The following is a 16,419-nucleotide window of genomic DNA, read 5'->3' as shown; positions in this document are numbered from 1 at the left end:
GTCTCTTTCATGATATAATATTTTTCTTTCTTTTTATTAGCTTCATTATTTTCCGTAATTCTATCTTCTATATCATTTATTCATTCTTCTACTTCTTCCATTCTTTTGTTCTTCCATCCAGTCTTTTTTAAATCTCAGTTATTGCATTTTTTCATTTCAGCCTAATTAGTTTTAAATTCTTTTTATCTCTGTGGTAATGGACTCCTTGTTGTCTTCTATACTTTTCTCACAACCAACTAGTACTCTTTTGATTCTTGCTTTAAATTATGGATCAGGCATATTACTTATATGTGTTTTGATTCAATTCCTGGCCATGAGCTTTCCTTGTTCTTTCTTTTACAATGAATCCTTCTGTCTTTTCATTTTGTGTAGGACACTTCTCTGTGTCAGGAAAGCCTGCTATGTTTCCTGCTCCTGAGAGTAATGGCTTTATGAAGAAGAAGGAATATGAATTATATTTCCAAGGCCTCTTGCTGTTTCTGGTGTATGCTGCATGCACTCTGTGGCTGTGTTATGTTATCCCTCAAGTCAGTCCTCTGCAGGGTTTCTCCTTTCCTGTAGTGGGGAGTGTTCGGACCTTGGCCAGAGTGTGGTGAGTTTTAACTACGTATGCTCTGATCTTCTTATTAAAAGAGACCTGAAACTATTATCTCTAGAGCTGAAGCTTTGCAAAACTCTATGGTCAATAGACAGATGTGATGTGTCCAAGGGTTTGTGCTGGTCTTCAGAGGATGAGACCTCCTGCACTGATTCTCAGGCCCACTTTCTTGGGAAGAACAATACCAGCAGAGCACAGGGCATTGGGATTTGTTGTGAACAACTGAAGCAGCCAGTGTTGGCACTACACTGTTTATTGAAGTTATTTTATGCTGAAAGGAGGAGGGGAATGCACTAACCAGCTCCTTTGTCCCTGGATAGGGGAGTTCGTTCTCTCTGCTGTCAGAGAAGCCCTCCCAGAACAGCAAATAATTTCCCTTCATTCATCATATGTGTTTACTGATCACTTTTTTTCATGTGTCTGTGTCCAGGTTGCTTGCCTGCCTGAACCCGCATAGTGCACTTTGAACTCTATCCCAGACAGACTGGCTGAGTTTAAAACTGCAATCTTTAGTTTGATGTGGTGTGGTGAGGACCTCAACTGGTCTTCTGGGGATGTGTCTTGCTGCACTGGGATTGATGTAGGTTTAATTCAGAAGGGCATTCACACCAGAGTGCAGGAGTGTGGGGCTTGGAGCAAAGTACACTAAAGAACCAGTCTCCGGGTTAGCCACCTTCAGCAGGTGTCTCTGCACCTATGCTGAGGGTGGACTGGAAATAGCACCTACTGGCTCCTTTGTCCCTGGAGTTGCAATGCCGCCTCTCTCAGATGCATTCCAAGAAGGGGAAACATGTCTACTGATATGTCTCAGGTGATCCACAGATCATGTCCTCTGCCCCCAGTTACCTTCTTGGTTTCTCTATGGGAGCACTGTAGTGCCTTAGGGCTTTATACCAGCCATGGAACAGACCTCTAGACTCTAGGTTTTGGGCAGACCTGGTGGTCCAGTGGTTTAGCGCCGCCTTCAACCCAGGGCGTGATCCTGGAGACCCGGGATCGAGTCCCACATCAGGCTCCCTGCATGGAGCCTGCTTCTCCCTCTGCCTGTGTCTCTGCCTCTCTCTCTCTCTCTCTCTCTCTCTCTGTGTGTGTGCCTCTCATGAATAAATAAATAAAATCTTTTAAGAAATAAAAAATAAACTCTAGGTTTTGAGCACCACTGGTTCCAATACTCATGAAAGTCAACCACTCTTGTTTTTCCAGTCAATGGCTTTGGGGAAGTGTTTTCCTTCTGCGTTCCCCTGTGCTCTCCTCTCTTTCTCTCACCTCTCTCTGAGACCAGGGCTCCCTCCCCTCTATAGACCAGCCATCCCTACCCCCCCCCAAACCACATCTCTGTATCTCCTATCTTCCACAATGTGGCCTCTGCTCTCCCTCTAGTTGTGCAGTTTGGTCCATCAGTCCTCAGATTGATTTCATGGGTATTCAGAATGATTTGATATTTACCTAGCTGTGTTCCAAGGAACTAAGCAAGTCTGGAGTCCTCCTCTTACTCTGCCATCTTAGCTCCTTTGCTGCTTTTTTAATCTTATAAAATCAAAACTTATTTAAAATTATTCTTTTTGAGTTTTATAGATTTTTCTTTCTAATTGTTTGTTTCATTTTAAATTACCACCATACCCAGTGAAATAGTATTTTGTATTTACTATATATTTTCCATTCATCTTTGTCCTGCCTTGTAATGTGGGTTTGCTATATCCAAGTGGCAGTAGAGAATTTTATGGTTCTCAAGTGTAGATAAGTTTTGGAATTGAAAATACCTACTGGATTGTAGTTCCCCCTTTTCTCATAAGATCAACCACAAAAAGCTTTTAATTAAATAAAAGTATTTACAATTTCATTAAGAATACATATGGTAACCTAAAATGAGTTTTGGGTTCAAATAAAAATGAATGAGAAACTCATGCTTTTAAGTATAGTCCTTTGTAGTGATTCTCAAATTGTAGTCCAAGGATCCAAGGAATCCCTGAGACACTTGTATGAGTCCATGAGATCAAAACTGTTTTCATAGTGCTAAAACATTATTTTCACTATACACTATGTTGACATTTGCACAGTGGTGCAAAAGCAATGATGAGGGAAAGTACTACTGCCTTAGCATGAATCAAAGCACTGGTACTATACTAGAGAGCCACCATTTGTATTCTTTACCACAATGCACTTGGGGGGAAGCCATTTTCATTTAATGTCCCTGAGGAAGCACTAAAATTATTAATTTTATTAGATTAGACCTTTGAGTATACATCTATTTAATAATCTATACAGCAGAGTAGAAAACGAGCAGAAAGCACTTCCTCATATCAAGTTACCAAGTATGATGGTTGTCATAGCATATAAGCAGCCTTATTATTATTATTATCATTATTATTATTATTAATTTCTTATTTCATAAGAAAAAGCACTTATAAGATCGTTTGAACCATGGGACTTTCCTAGTCACTTTTTTTTTCATGGAATATCATTTTTATTTGAAAGAACTACCAACAAACTTTGGTTATTCTGACTTGTACTTTTGGCAGACATATTTTCAAAAGTGAATGGTGTCTCTCTCACTTCAAGCAAGGCAACTGACAGTATTCATTGCCAAAGGAAGAAATGTAAGCTTGCAAGTGCAAATTGGAATTTTGGGTTTTTAAAATTAATTTCTCTATTTTCATTTCTGATGGGTAAATATGTATAAATATAATCCACGTAAGCAAAAGCTCTTGGGTTCCTCAGTTCTTAAGAGTGTAATGATGTCCTGAGGCCAAAATGTTTGAGTATTGGTGGTCTACTATATTCACTACTTCATAGACTACCTTGTTAAGAATAAATCAATTTTTTCATAATTGTTTGTATTTATGTTCTACCTACCTTCTTTCTCTGATATTAATCCTAAACTAGTCATTATATACAACTCAGCCAGCTTAGCTGGATTTTTGCTGACTTATAGGTCTTAGTTTATTTTCTTTCTGTGTTTTTCTTTCTCTTAAAATATACCTCTGATGTCAATGACAGCTTGATATTTTCTTTTCTCCTTTGCAACATAAACACTTAAATTTCTTTCACACTTCTGCTTACTAGGGGTAACTGGTGCTATGGAAGGGAGGGAACCCTGGTCCCAGGGAGAGGTGAGAGAAAGAGTGGAGCACACATGGGAACACACAAGGAAATAATAATAATAATAATAATAATAATAATAATAATAATAATATAGTTTTAATATCTATGACAATGAATCACATTATCTAGATCTCTCATAAACTGTTACATAGTTAAACTTTTTGACAATCAGGAGTTTTAAGTTATAAAATTGAATTAAGGCTCAACACCCAAATAGGTAACTTGTTTTACCTTAGAAATTATACCTAAAATGCATCATTTTATTTATTTACATTTTCTACCAGCAGCTTTTTCTTGAATACATTTTTACTAATTAAGCACTTCTTCTCTTAAAAATAGAAAACAGTGGTTACCAACAGTCATAATGTATAGTAAAATACATAACTTAAAATAGGAATCTCTGTAATGTATGCTGTACTTTTAAGGGGTCTATAGACATGTGAGTGTTACTTAGTAAAATCTATTGAATACATAAACAGAAAAGCAGGAGAACTGGAGCATGTTCAGAATATTGTGATCAGTATGTTAAAGAGATTCAAAACCATGCAATATAAAGCATTGTTGGAGAAATTAGGTTATTTATTGCTTAATGGAAAGATACCTCATGGGAGACCTGAAAATACAGTCTTCAAATATTTGAAGAGTGTTCGTGGTAATGAAAAATAACTTTTCATTTACCCACCTAAGCAGTAAAACCAGAACTACTGGGTAAAAGTAACAGAATGACAGATTTCAGTTAGGTATAAGAACTTTCTGAAAGAGCTATCCAAAGCTGTAATGGGTTGCTTTAGAGTTTATTACTTGTCATTGGGGGATATTTAGAGTTGGATTTGTATGCATGTTAGGCAGGCCTGTTGCATGGAGAATTCAATAATTGGTTGGATGATTGGACTAGATGGATTTTAGGTCTTTTACAACTCTTAGATCTTATTATAAATGATCTTTCCTTTTTATTTCTGAATGTAATTTCTTTTATGGGATGAAAGTCAGCTATGAGACATTACTTGTGCAAAAGTAAAGCATGATGAAGAGCATTGTATTCTTTAATAATGAGAAGTAATTGTACCAAATAGTATTGCTTGTATATGTCTATGCTGGAAATACTAATTAATAAAGTAATGAATCAGGGTTCTGGTTACATCTTTTTTCTGCTGTGAGGGTAATGAATTATGTCTCAAAGCCAGGTGAAAAGCTTTATCTTTAAGTAGAAGAGGGCACTCTGAGAGGTCTTGCATTGGGCATTAAGGCACTGAGCACATGAATGAACATTCCTTAGCCATTCCTCCACAGATTTCTAACTCTTGGACCTATCCACAATGTTTTGTTTTTCTATACAATGTGTTTAGCACTGAAACTATGAATATATTTCCACCATCCATGAAATGACATTATAGTAGCAGTCCCACCTACTTTTCAGGCTTATGATATATGTAAACATAATTTGTAAACACTGGATAGTTGTTGAAATATGAGGAAATATGATTAAGATGAATTAATGACTGATTGTAGTCAGGTAAAATTTCAGTTTAAAAGTATTGACTATGTATATGGGTTCCATCAGTGAAATTCGAGTGTAATTATAAAAATTCAAAAAATATTTATCATAAATATTATAAACAAAACTCTGGCTTTGGATAATAGATGTATAAATAAGAATTGGAATTATTGGGATTCTTAACTGTTTTTCTCAACTATAGACTACTATCCTAATTAAAATCAGACTTTATATATGGATCCATAGTCCCTTATCCACAATTGAGATTTTTTTTTAAATTTTGGAAAATCTAAAATTTTGGTGGCAACGTCTGACTTAGCATGAACTGGTTTGATAGCAAAGCCTAGAAATATGAGATGCTAATTATTATATTTATTTAGTCCCTTTGGTGTGAATAGTCATGTTTCCCATTAAAATATTAAAAGTATTTATTAGTAGGTGCTACTCCAGATCCCAGTGGAGATGTTATATAATATATGCTATGTACTCCCATATTGCCTTTCTAATATCTGAAAACTTTTGATATTTAAAAGATGCCCTGCCAACACCAAACCGATTCAGAGAAGGGGTTATAGTAGCATTTATATAGTTCCATCTTTATCTTCACTCCCAGTGCCTATCTAGTTGTTTTAAAAATCAGTAGAGAGTAGTTGGTATACAAAGATAAATTAGAGGCTAAAAGCAGAGCCTTATACTGCGTCACAATAACTTCCTGTTGTTTAAAATGTTCTAATTTCTTATCCAAGATATTTTGATACCTTCAGTTTGCTCTTACTCATTTCCCTTGCCCAAATGATATTAGATGGATATTGGCATCTGATTTTGTATATTAAAGTTGTTGACCAAGTGTGAACTCAGATCTTTGAGTTTACTCCAGGGAGTGTCTGCTTTTAAGGACCAGTCAATCAGGGGCTGGGCAAGATGGTGAAGAAGTAGGGTCCCCAAGTCAGCTATCCTCACTAACTTACCTAGATAACTTTCTTTTTTTTTTTTTTTTTTTTTTTTTTTTTTTTTTTTTTTGCAGGCCACATTATAGCTGAAGAGAAATTTATTTATTTATTTATTTTTTATTTTTTTTTTTATTGGTGTTCAATTTACTAACATACAGAATAACACCCAGTGCCCGTCACCCATTCACTCCCACCCCCCGCCCTCCTCCCCTTCTACCACCCCTAGTTCGTTTCCCAGAGTTAGCAGTCTTTATGTTCTGTCTCCCTTTCTGATATTTCCCACACATTTCTTCTCCCTTCCCTTATTTTCCCTTTCACTATTATTTATATTCCCCAAATGAATGAGAACATATAATGTTTGTCCTTCTCCGACTGACTTTCAAATCATCCTGAAAACCTATTAATTTGACATGAGATTTAAAGAGATAACAGCTGGAACACTACAGAGAGAGAGTTTGTGCTTCTAACAAGGTAGAAAGGTGGAAAAAAATAAAGAATCAAGTGGGGGGGCCCCGCGAGGAGCCACCCTAGGACCAGGCGGCAAAAGCCTCCAGGACAGGAAAGTCTAGTCCCAGAGAAGCAGGAACTTTAAAAATCCACACTGGATTAATCCCGGACGGAATGGCACTTAGCAGTGAACTCAGGAAGAACTGCAGGAGGGGCAGTGGAGCCCCCAGTCTCCCAGAGTCACTAACAGAGGAAGTGCACCCAAGGGGAGAGCGCCAGACACCGCAGCCCTGCTCAGTAAAGGGCTAGGGCGAGCCTGCCGTGGGGCCACAGGAGATCAGGAGGTGGGTCTTGGCAGAGGGGGCTGTGCCCTGCTCCTTTCAGGAGCCATGGCCTGGCAGTGCGATTCCAGCAGCACAGGTCCCAGATCCTAGGGCACCGGGGGAAACAACCCACTATCCAGCACTCCCCACGGGACTGGCAGAGGTGGGGAGGGCACAGAACAGCAAGGTCTCTACTGCAACTGGGCCCCCTCAAGCTGTGCAGATCAGCATCCCCCGCCCCTGGAGCATCTAGGCCAGTGCAGACTGGGAGGTTGCAGTAGTTACTGCTGGAGCTGATTCCAGGGCTGGAGAGCTGGCCACCACCAGTGTGGTTGTTCCTCTTGGTGTCACCCTGTGCCTGGGACAGAGCTGGGCCACCAGGAAATAGGGACCACACAGGATAAAGAGTTCCCACTGAGCTGTGCAACTGGCGGGGGGCTGGGGGGAGATGGGGGCGGGCAGTTCCCCCATGTACACACACCTGAGAATCAGCAAAGCAGGTCCCTCCCCCAGAATACAGCTGGAAGGAGAGGAGAAGAGTAAGTTCCTCACGAAGCAGCACTGGAAAACACCGATTTACACTATAAAGAACAAGAGGATCCCCCTCCTTTTTTTCCCTTCCTTTTTCCAGTACAACTCATTTTTACCCACTCTGCACTGAGCAAAATGACTAGAAAGAAGAGTTCACCACAAAAGAAAGAATCAGAAACATTATTCTCTGCCACAGAGTTACAGAATTTGGATTACAAATTGGTGTCAGAAACCCAATTCAGAGGCAAAATTATAAAGCTACAGGTGGCTCTGGAAAAAAGCATAATGGATTCAAGAGACTTCACGACTGCAGAATTTAGATCTAATTAAGCCAAAATTAAAAATCAATTAAATGAGAAACAATCCAAACTGAAGGTCCAAACGATGAGGATTAATGAGGTAGAAGAAAGAGAGTGAGAAGGAAGACAAGTTGATGGCAAGGAAGGAAGCTGAAGACAAAAGAGAAAAACAATTAAAAGATCATGAGGAAAGGTTAAAGGAAATAAATGACAGCCTCAGAAGGAAAAATCTACGTTTAATTGGAGTTCCAGGGGGTGCCAAAAGGGACAGAGGACCAGAAAGCATATTTGAACAAATCATAGCTGAGAACTTCCCTAACGTTGGGAGGGAAACAGGCAATCAGAATAAGGAGATAGATCCCCCTGTAAAACCAAGAAAAACCATTCAACACCTCGACATTTCATAGTAAAACTTGCAAATTCCAAAGGTAAACAGAAAATCCTTAAAGCAGCAAGAAAAAAGAGATCCCTAAATTATATGGGGAGAAATATTAGAATAACAGAAGATGTCTTCACAGAGACCTGGCAGGCCAGAAAGGGCTGGCAGGATATATTCAGGGTCCTAAATGAGAAGAACATGTAGCCAAGAATACTTTATCCAGCAAGGCTCTCATTCAGAATAGAAGGAGAGATAAAGAGCTTCCAAGATAGGCAGAAACTAAAAGAATATGTGAACACCAAACTAGCTCTGCCATAAATACTAAGGGGAACTCTGTAAAAGTAAGATGATGCCCAAAGAAATACTCCAGAAAAACAGGGACTGAATAGGTATTATGATACACATCTTTCCAAAGTATCTCTGAACACGAATGGGCTTAATGATCCCATCAAAAGATGCAGGGTTTCAGACTGGAAAAAAAAGCAAGACCCTTCTCTTTGCTGTCTACAAGAGACACATTTTAGACCTAAGGACAACTACACCCTGAAAACGAAAGGTTGGAGAACCATGTACCATTCAAATGATCCTCAAAAGAAAGCAGGGGTAGCCATCCTCATATCAGATTGATTAAAGTTTATCCGAAAGACTGTAGTAAGACATCAAGAGGGAAATATATCATAATTAAAGGATCTATCCAACAAGAGGATCTAACAATCATGAATATTGATGCCCTGAATGTGGGAGCTGCCATGAATATCATTCAATTAATAACCAAAGTAAGGACATACTTAGATAATAATACACTAATACTGGGAGGCTTCAACACGGCACTTTCTGCAAATCACAGATATTTTAAGCACAACATCGCCAAGGAAACAAGGGCTTTAAAGGATACATTGGACCAGATGGATTTCACAGATATTTACAGAACTTTACATCCAAACACAACTGAATACACATTCTTTTCAAGTGCACGGAACTTTTTTCAGAATAGACCACATATTGGGTCACAAATCAGGTCTCAACCGATGCCAAAAGATTGGGATTGTCCCCTGCATATTTTCAGGCCATAATGCTTTGAAACTTGAACTCAATCACAAGAAGAAATTAGGAAGAAACACAAACACGTGTAGGTTAAATAGCATCCTGCTAAAAGATGAAAGGGTTAACCAGGAAATTAGAGAAGAATTAAAAGTTTTATGGAAACTAATAAGGATGAAGATACAACTGATCAAAATATTTGGATACAGCAAAAGCAGGCCTGAGAGAGAAATACATCGCAATACAAGCATCCCTCAAACAATTGGAAAAAAACTCAAATACACAAGCTAACCTCGCACCTAAAAAAACTGAAGAAAAAACAGCAAATAAAACCAATGCCAAGCAGAAGAGAGAGAAAGATTCAAGCAGAACTCAATGAAATAGAGACCAGAAGAACTGTGGAACAGATCACCAAAACCAGGACTTGGTTCTTTAAAAAATTAATAAGATATATAAACCATTAGCCAACCTTATTAAAAGGAAAAGAGAAAAGACTCTAATATAATCACGAATGGAAAAGGAGAGATAAAAAAATAAATAAAATAAAAATTAAAAAAAGGAAAAGGATAGATCACAAACAATTCCAAGCAAATACAAACGATTTTAAACAGGTATTCTGAGCAGGTATATGCCAATAAAATAGGCAATCTAAAAGAAATGGATGCATTTCTGGAAAACCACAAAGTGCCAAAACTGGAATCAGAAGAAAAGGAAACCTAAACACGCCACTAACCATGGAAGAAATTAAAGCAGTCATAAAAAAAACATCCCAAGACACAAAAGTACAAGGCCAGATGGATTCTCAGGGAAATTCTATCAAACGTTTAAAGAAGAATCAATACCTATTCTACTAAAGCAGTTCAAAAAGATAGAAAGGAATGGAATTCTTCCAAACTCGTTCTATGAGGCCAGCATCACCTTAATTGCAAAACCAAAGACCCCACCAAAAAGGAGAATTACAGACCAATATCCCTGATGAACACAGATGCAAAAATTCTCAACAACATACTAGCCAATAGGATCCAACAATACATTAAGAAAATTATTCACCATGACCAATAAGGATTTATCCCCGGGATGCAAGGCTGGTTCAACACTCATAAAGCAATCAATGTGATAGATCATATCAACAAGAGAAAAAACAAGAACCACAAGATCCTCTCAATAGATGCAAAGGAAACATTTGACAAAATACTGCATCCATTCCTGATCAAAACTCTTCAGAGTGTAGAGATAGAGGGAACATTCCTCAGCATCTTAAAAGTCATCTACGAAAAGCCCACAGCAAATATCATTCTCAACGGGGAAGCACTGGGAGCCTTTCCCCTAAGATCAGGAACATGACAGGGATGTTCACTCTCACCACTGCCATTAACCATAGTACTAGAATCTTTGCCTCAGCAATCAGGCAATAAAAAGAAATAAAAGACATTCAAATTGGACAAGTAGAAGTCACAATCTCCCTCTTCGCAGATGACACGATACTGTCCATACAAAAACCCAAAAGTCTCGACTCCAAGATTGTTAGAAACTCCTATAGCAATTCGGCCGTATGGCAGTATACAAAATCAATGCCCAGAAATCAGTGGCATTTTTATACACTAACAATAAGACTGAAGAAAGAGAAATTAAGGAGTCAATCCCATTTACAATTGCACGAACAGCGTAAGATACATAGGAATAAACCTAACCAAAGAGGGAAAGGATCAATACCCTAAAAACTACAAAACACTTATGAAACAAATTGAGGAAGACACAAAGAGTTGGAAAAATATTCCATGCGCATAGATTGGAACAATTAATGTTGTGAAAATGCCAATGTTATCCAGCAATTTACACATTTAATGCAATCACTATCAAAATAGCATGGACTTTCTTCAGAGAGTTGGAACAAGTCATCTTAAGATTTGTGTGGAATCAGAAAAGACCCCTAATAGCCAGGGGAATATTGAAAAAGAGAACCAGAGCCGAGGACATCACAATGTCACATTTCAAGTGGTACTACAAAACCGTGATCATGAAGACAGTGTGGTACTGGCACCAAAATAGACACATACATCAATGGAACAGAATAGAGAATCCAGAAATGGCTCCTCAACTCTATGGTCAACTAATATTCGACAAAGCAGGAAAGACTATCCCATAGATAAAGGACAGTTTCTTCAATAAACGGTGCTGGGAAAATTGGACAGCCACGTGCAGTAGAAGGAAACTAGACCATTCTCTTCCACCATACACAAAGATAAAATTAAAATGGATGAACGATCTTAATGTGAGACAGAATCCATCAAAATCCTAGAGGAGAACACAAGCAACACCATTTTTTTCCTTTTAAAAAATTATTCATGACAGACGGAGAGAGAGAGAGAGAGAGAGAAACAGAGACACAGGCAGAGGGAGAAGCAGGTTCCATGCAGAGAGACCAACGTGGGGCTTGATCTGGGTCTCCATGATCACGCCCTGGGCTGAAGGCAGCACTAAACCGCTGAGGCACCCAGGCTTCCTGGCAACACCGTTTTTTATCTCGGCCACAGCAACTTCTTGCAAGCTACATCCTGATGGCATGGGAAATAAAAGCAAAAATTAATTATTGGGACTTCATGAAGATAAAAAGCTGCACAGCAAAGAAACAGTCAACAAAACTCAAAGACAACGTACCTAATGGGAGAAGATATTGTAAATGACATATCAGATATGGGGCTAGTATCCAAGATCTATATAGATCTTATGAAACTCAACAGCAAAGAAGCAAACAATCCAATCTGAAAAGGGCAAAAGACATGAACAGAAATTTCACAGTGGAACACATAGACATCGCCAACAAGCACATGAGAAAATACTCTGCATCACTGACCATCAGGGAAATACAAATCAAAACCACAATGAGATACCACCTCACACCAGTGAGAATGGGAAAAATTAACAAGACAGGAAACAACAAATGTTGGAGAGGATGTGGAGAAAGGGGAACTCTCTTGCACTGTTGGCGGAATTGTGAACTGGTACAGCCGCTCTGGAAAACTGTGTGCAGTTCCTTCCAAGAGTCAAAAATAGATCTGCCCTACAACCCAGCAATTGCACTGCTGAGGATTTACCCCAACGATACAGATGCAGTGAAACGGCAGGACACCTGCACCCCAATGTTTACAGCAGCAATGTCCAAAATCGCCAAACCGTGGAAGGAGCCTCGGTGTCCATCGAAAGATGAATGGATAAAGAAGATGTGGTATATGTGTACAATGGAATATGACCCATCCATTAGAAAAGACAAATACCCACCATTTGCTTCAATGTGCATAGAACTGGAGAGTATTATGCTGAGTGAAGTAAGTCAATCAGAGAGGACAAACATTATATGGTCTCATTCATTTAGGGAATATAAAAATTAGTAAAAAGGTATAAAGGGAAAGGAGAGAAAATGAATGAAAATATAAATGAGGGTGACAAAATGTGACAGACACCCAACTCTGGGAAATGAACAAGGGGTAGTGGAAGATGAGGTGGGTGGGGTTTTGGGGTGACTGGCTGATGGGCACTGAGGGGGGATTTGGCAGGATGAGCATTCGGTGTTATGCTATATGTTGTCAAATTGAACTCCAATAAAAATATTTTTAAAAGGCCAGTCAATCTGTGTGAAACAAAAAGGCAAAAATAAATATTAAAATCACGCTGAACTCTCCACTCTAAAACATAGTAGAGCTTTTTAAAAAGATTTTATTTTTTATATATTTGTTTGTTTATTTATTTATTTTTGAGACACAGACATATGCAGAGGGAGATGCAGGCTTCTCACAGGGAGCTGGATGCAGGACTCAATCCCGGAGCCCTGGGATCATGCCCTGAGCCAAAGACAGATGCTCAAGCACTGAGCTACCCTGGTGTCCCTATTATAAAGCTTTTAAAAAACAAAATATAGCAACATTTTACTGGTAAAAGAAGGTGAAATGAAAAATATTAAGCAAACTGTTCATCCTGATACGCCCGCCAGGGAAATGTTACTGCTTTTTATTCAACTAGCTCTTAGCTGACAATAGATAGTTTTCATTCAGGATAGATATAACTGGTCAAAGATGTACTTCAGATATTGAGGGGTTTTTTGTTCCCTAGCAGCTCATTTTCCAAAACCCATATAAGAATGCTTTTTCCCTTTCTCTACCACATCCAATGTCCATTATCTTGATATCTACCTTTCTGGCTCTCCAGAGCATGATTCCTCTATCACTTTTCTTAGGAGCTCAGGGAAGGAATTGAATTGCCCGAAAATGTGACAATTCACTCAATAAGTTTTAAAATCTCTTCTGTTTGAGAAAAGGATCTTTAATGATTTTTTAATGTATCGAACTGAGTCAAAAGAGATATGGCTTGGGGAATATAAAAATTAGTGAAAGGGAATAAAGGGAAAGGAGAGAAAATGAGTGAAAATATCAGTGAGGGTGACAAAACATGAGAGACACCTTACTCTGGGAAATGAACAAGGGGTAGTGGAAGGGGAGGTGGGCAGGGTGTTGGGGTGACTGAGTGATGGGCACTGAGGGGGGCACTTGGCTGGATGAGCACTGGGTGTTATGCTATATGTTGGCAAATTAAACTCCAATAAAAATTTTTAATAAGGAGATATGGCACAATTAGTTGAATTGGGAATTTTAAGCTTGGAACCAATGGGACTTAAATCAGACATTTGGATCACTAAACAGCTACCTAGTGATAGTTGTCTTTTGACTTCTCTTTTGTATTTTTATTTTCCTAAGACTCTTTTCATCTTATTCACTCTTACATGTATTGTCTTCTTTTATTACTACATTGTTTTAACTTTTTAATTCTACTTAAAATCCCTCCCCCAACTTGTGCCTATTGGTCTCTTAGTTAATCCTGGGCTATTTTATCTATTATTCTATTCATTAAATTATTTGTAAGACTCGTTCTGTTTCTTTTACATGAATCCCGAGCCTTCTGATTATAATTTTTCTCAGTGAGAATTAAGTGAGTTAATTAAAGCACTTAGTACCTGACATATTATGAGCATTGTATAATTTTTGTAATTTTTACCATTTAATTACATGTTTAAAAATTCTGTACTCAAAAAGTAAAATTTTAAGATCTGTATCATTATTATATATCAGGAACATATAATTTCTATGTTTTCCTTTAGAAATTTTACAGAGATATTTTCCTATTCAAATTAAGTTCTGATTAACATTATCTCTTCATATACATGATTTATACTCTTAGATGGTGTTAATTTTTTCTTCTTCCTTTGATATATGTTGTAGTGCCAAGAGAAAATTGAGAAACTATCTTATTTCATCTTTGGCCCTTCCAAAGTGTATACTAATTACCTTTTACATTTCACAGCAAAATGACTACATTGGTTATCCAAAACATGTCCTTTGGATCATTGGCTTTGAAAAATAATTTCCTGCCTATAATCTATTTGCTTGCCTATTTTCTCAATTTTGATATTTTTATTAAAAACAATTATGTGATGATTTCTATTAACTGGTCATACTATAACATGACTTTATGTTGGAAAGAACTCTCTCTTAAAATGGTTTTATATTAATTTTTGGCATTCAGAACAAATATCAAATGCTAAACAACTACAATACTTTGTAACTGTTCAAGGATTTTCAAAACAATGTTCATTTGGGTGATGAAAATTAAATAGTATGTCCTCAAAGTTTGCATTCCAGAAAACTGCAACTTAATTTTGATTTTGCATATAGACGATTACAAAATAATATTTGGTTCTGTGTGTACATTTTTTTATTTGATAGCTGTCGGGTTAATTTTTGTGGTAACCAGGTAGACATAGTTAGAGGTTGAAGTACAGAAGTCAAGGTTCACAGAGAAAAATTGTCTCAAATATGATAAATGATGTAATATCTCACCAACCTCACATTTCTGGAAACATAGTTAAGTATTTTTTGATAGGCTTTTAAAAATTTCTAGAAAAGTACACATTATATAATACTTACCATCTTAATTATTTGTAGGTGTACAGTTCAGTAATGTTAAGTGTATTTGTTGTGCAATCAATCTCCAGAACCTTTGCATCTTGTAAAACTGAGACCCTATTCTCATTAAGCAACAAAATATCATTTCCTCCTCTCCCCAGTCCCTGGCAACCATAATTCCCCTTTCTGTCTCTATAAATGGACCACTCTAGATATTTCGTATAAGTGGGAATCACACCGTATTTGTCTTTTTGTCACTCGCTATTTCACTTAGCATAATGTCCTCAAGGTTCATCCATGTGTCAGAACTTCGTTTCTTTTTAATAACTGAATAATCTTTCATTGTATGCATGTGCTATATTTTGTTTATCCGTTCATCCACTGATAGATCCCGGGTTGCCTCCACCTCTTGGCTATTGTGAAGAATGCTATTATGAACACAGGTGTACAATTCTCTTTCGAGGACCTTGCTTTCAATTTTTTGAGTATATATTCGGATGTGGAGTAGCTGGATCATATGGGAATTATATGTTTGAGGAACTGCCATCATATTTGCCATAATAATTAACCAAGTTTACATTCCCACCAACAGTGTACAAGGGTTCCAATTTTTTAAAGATTTTATTTATTTATTAATGAGAGACAGAGAGAGAGGGGGAGAGAGAGAGAGAGAGACAGGCAGAGTGAGAAGCAGGCTCCATGCAGGGAGCCTGACATAGGACTCTATCCTGGGTCTCCAGGATCACGCCCTGGGGAGGGTTCTGATTTCTTCACATCCTCACCAACACTTGTTATTTCCTGTTGGCTTTTTGTTTTTTGTTTTGTTTTTTTTTTGTTTGTTTGTTTGTTTTTGGTTTTGGCTTTTTGGGAGGTTTCTTGTATATGTTTTTATTGGAGTTCGATTTGCCAACATATAGTATAACACCCAGTGCTCATCCCATCCAGTGCCTCCTCAGTGTCTGTCACCCAGTCACCCCATGCCCCCACCCACCTCCCCTTCCACTACCCCTTGTTCATTTCCCAGAGTTAGGAGTCTCTCATGTTCTGTCACCCTCTCTGATTTTTCCCCCTCATTTTCTCTCCTTTTGTATGGGTATCTATTTATTGTTACTATTTTTTATTAAATTCAAAGTAACATAATGAATACATTCTTAATCTTTAATATATCCTGTGTAGCACTGGATTTTTTTGAGATTTCATACTTAGAATTGCCTTATACAAATTTCTCATTTGAAAATATTTTTTAACTGTAAGAGCATTAATGATGCAACAGTAATATTCTTTGTCTCCTGGCAACAGA

At 37.7% G+C, this 16,419-nt stretch overlaps 1 protein-coding gene across 1 annotated transcript in view; it reads left to right on the top strand.

The window, feature by feature from the left end:
• The window catches only part of TENT5D (terminal nucleotidyltransferase 5D), a 108,919-nt gene that overhangs the window by 67,211 nt on the left and 25,289 nt on the right, over positions 1-16,419 (top strand). The gene's annotated exons all lie outside the window — the stretch shown is intronic.

Source organism: Canis aureus, chromosome X, assembly GCF_053574225.1.
Source record: "Canis aureus isolate CA01 chromosome X, VMU_Caureus_v.1.0, whole genome shotgun sequence".
In the NCBI taxonomy this organism is placed as follows: domain Eukaryota; kingdom Metazoa; phylum Chordata; class Mammalia; order Carnivora; family Canidae; genus Canis; species Canis aureus.
This window is presented reverse-complemented; position numbering and strand designations above follow the sequence as displayed.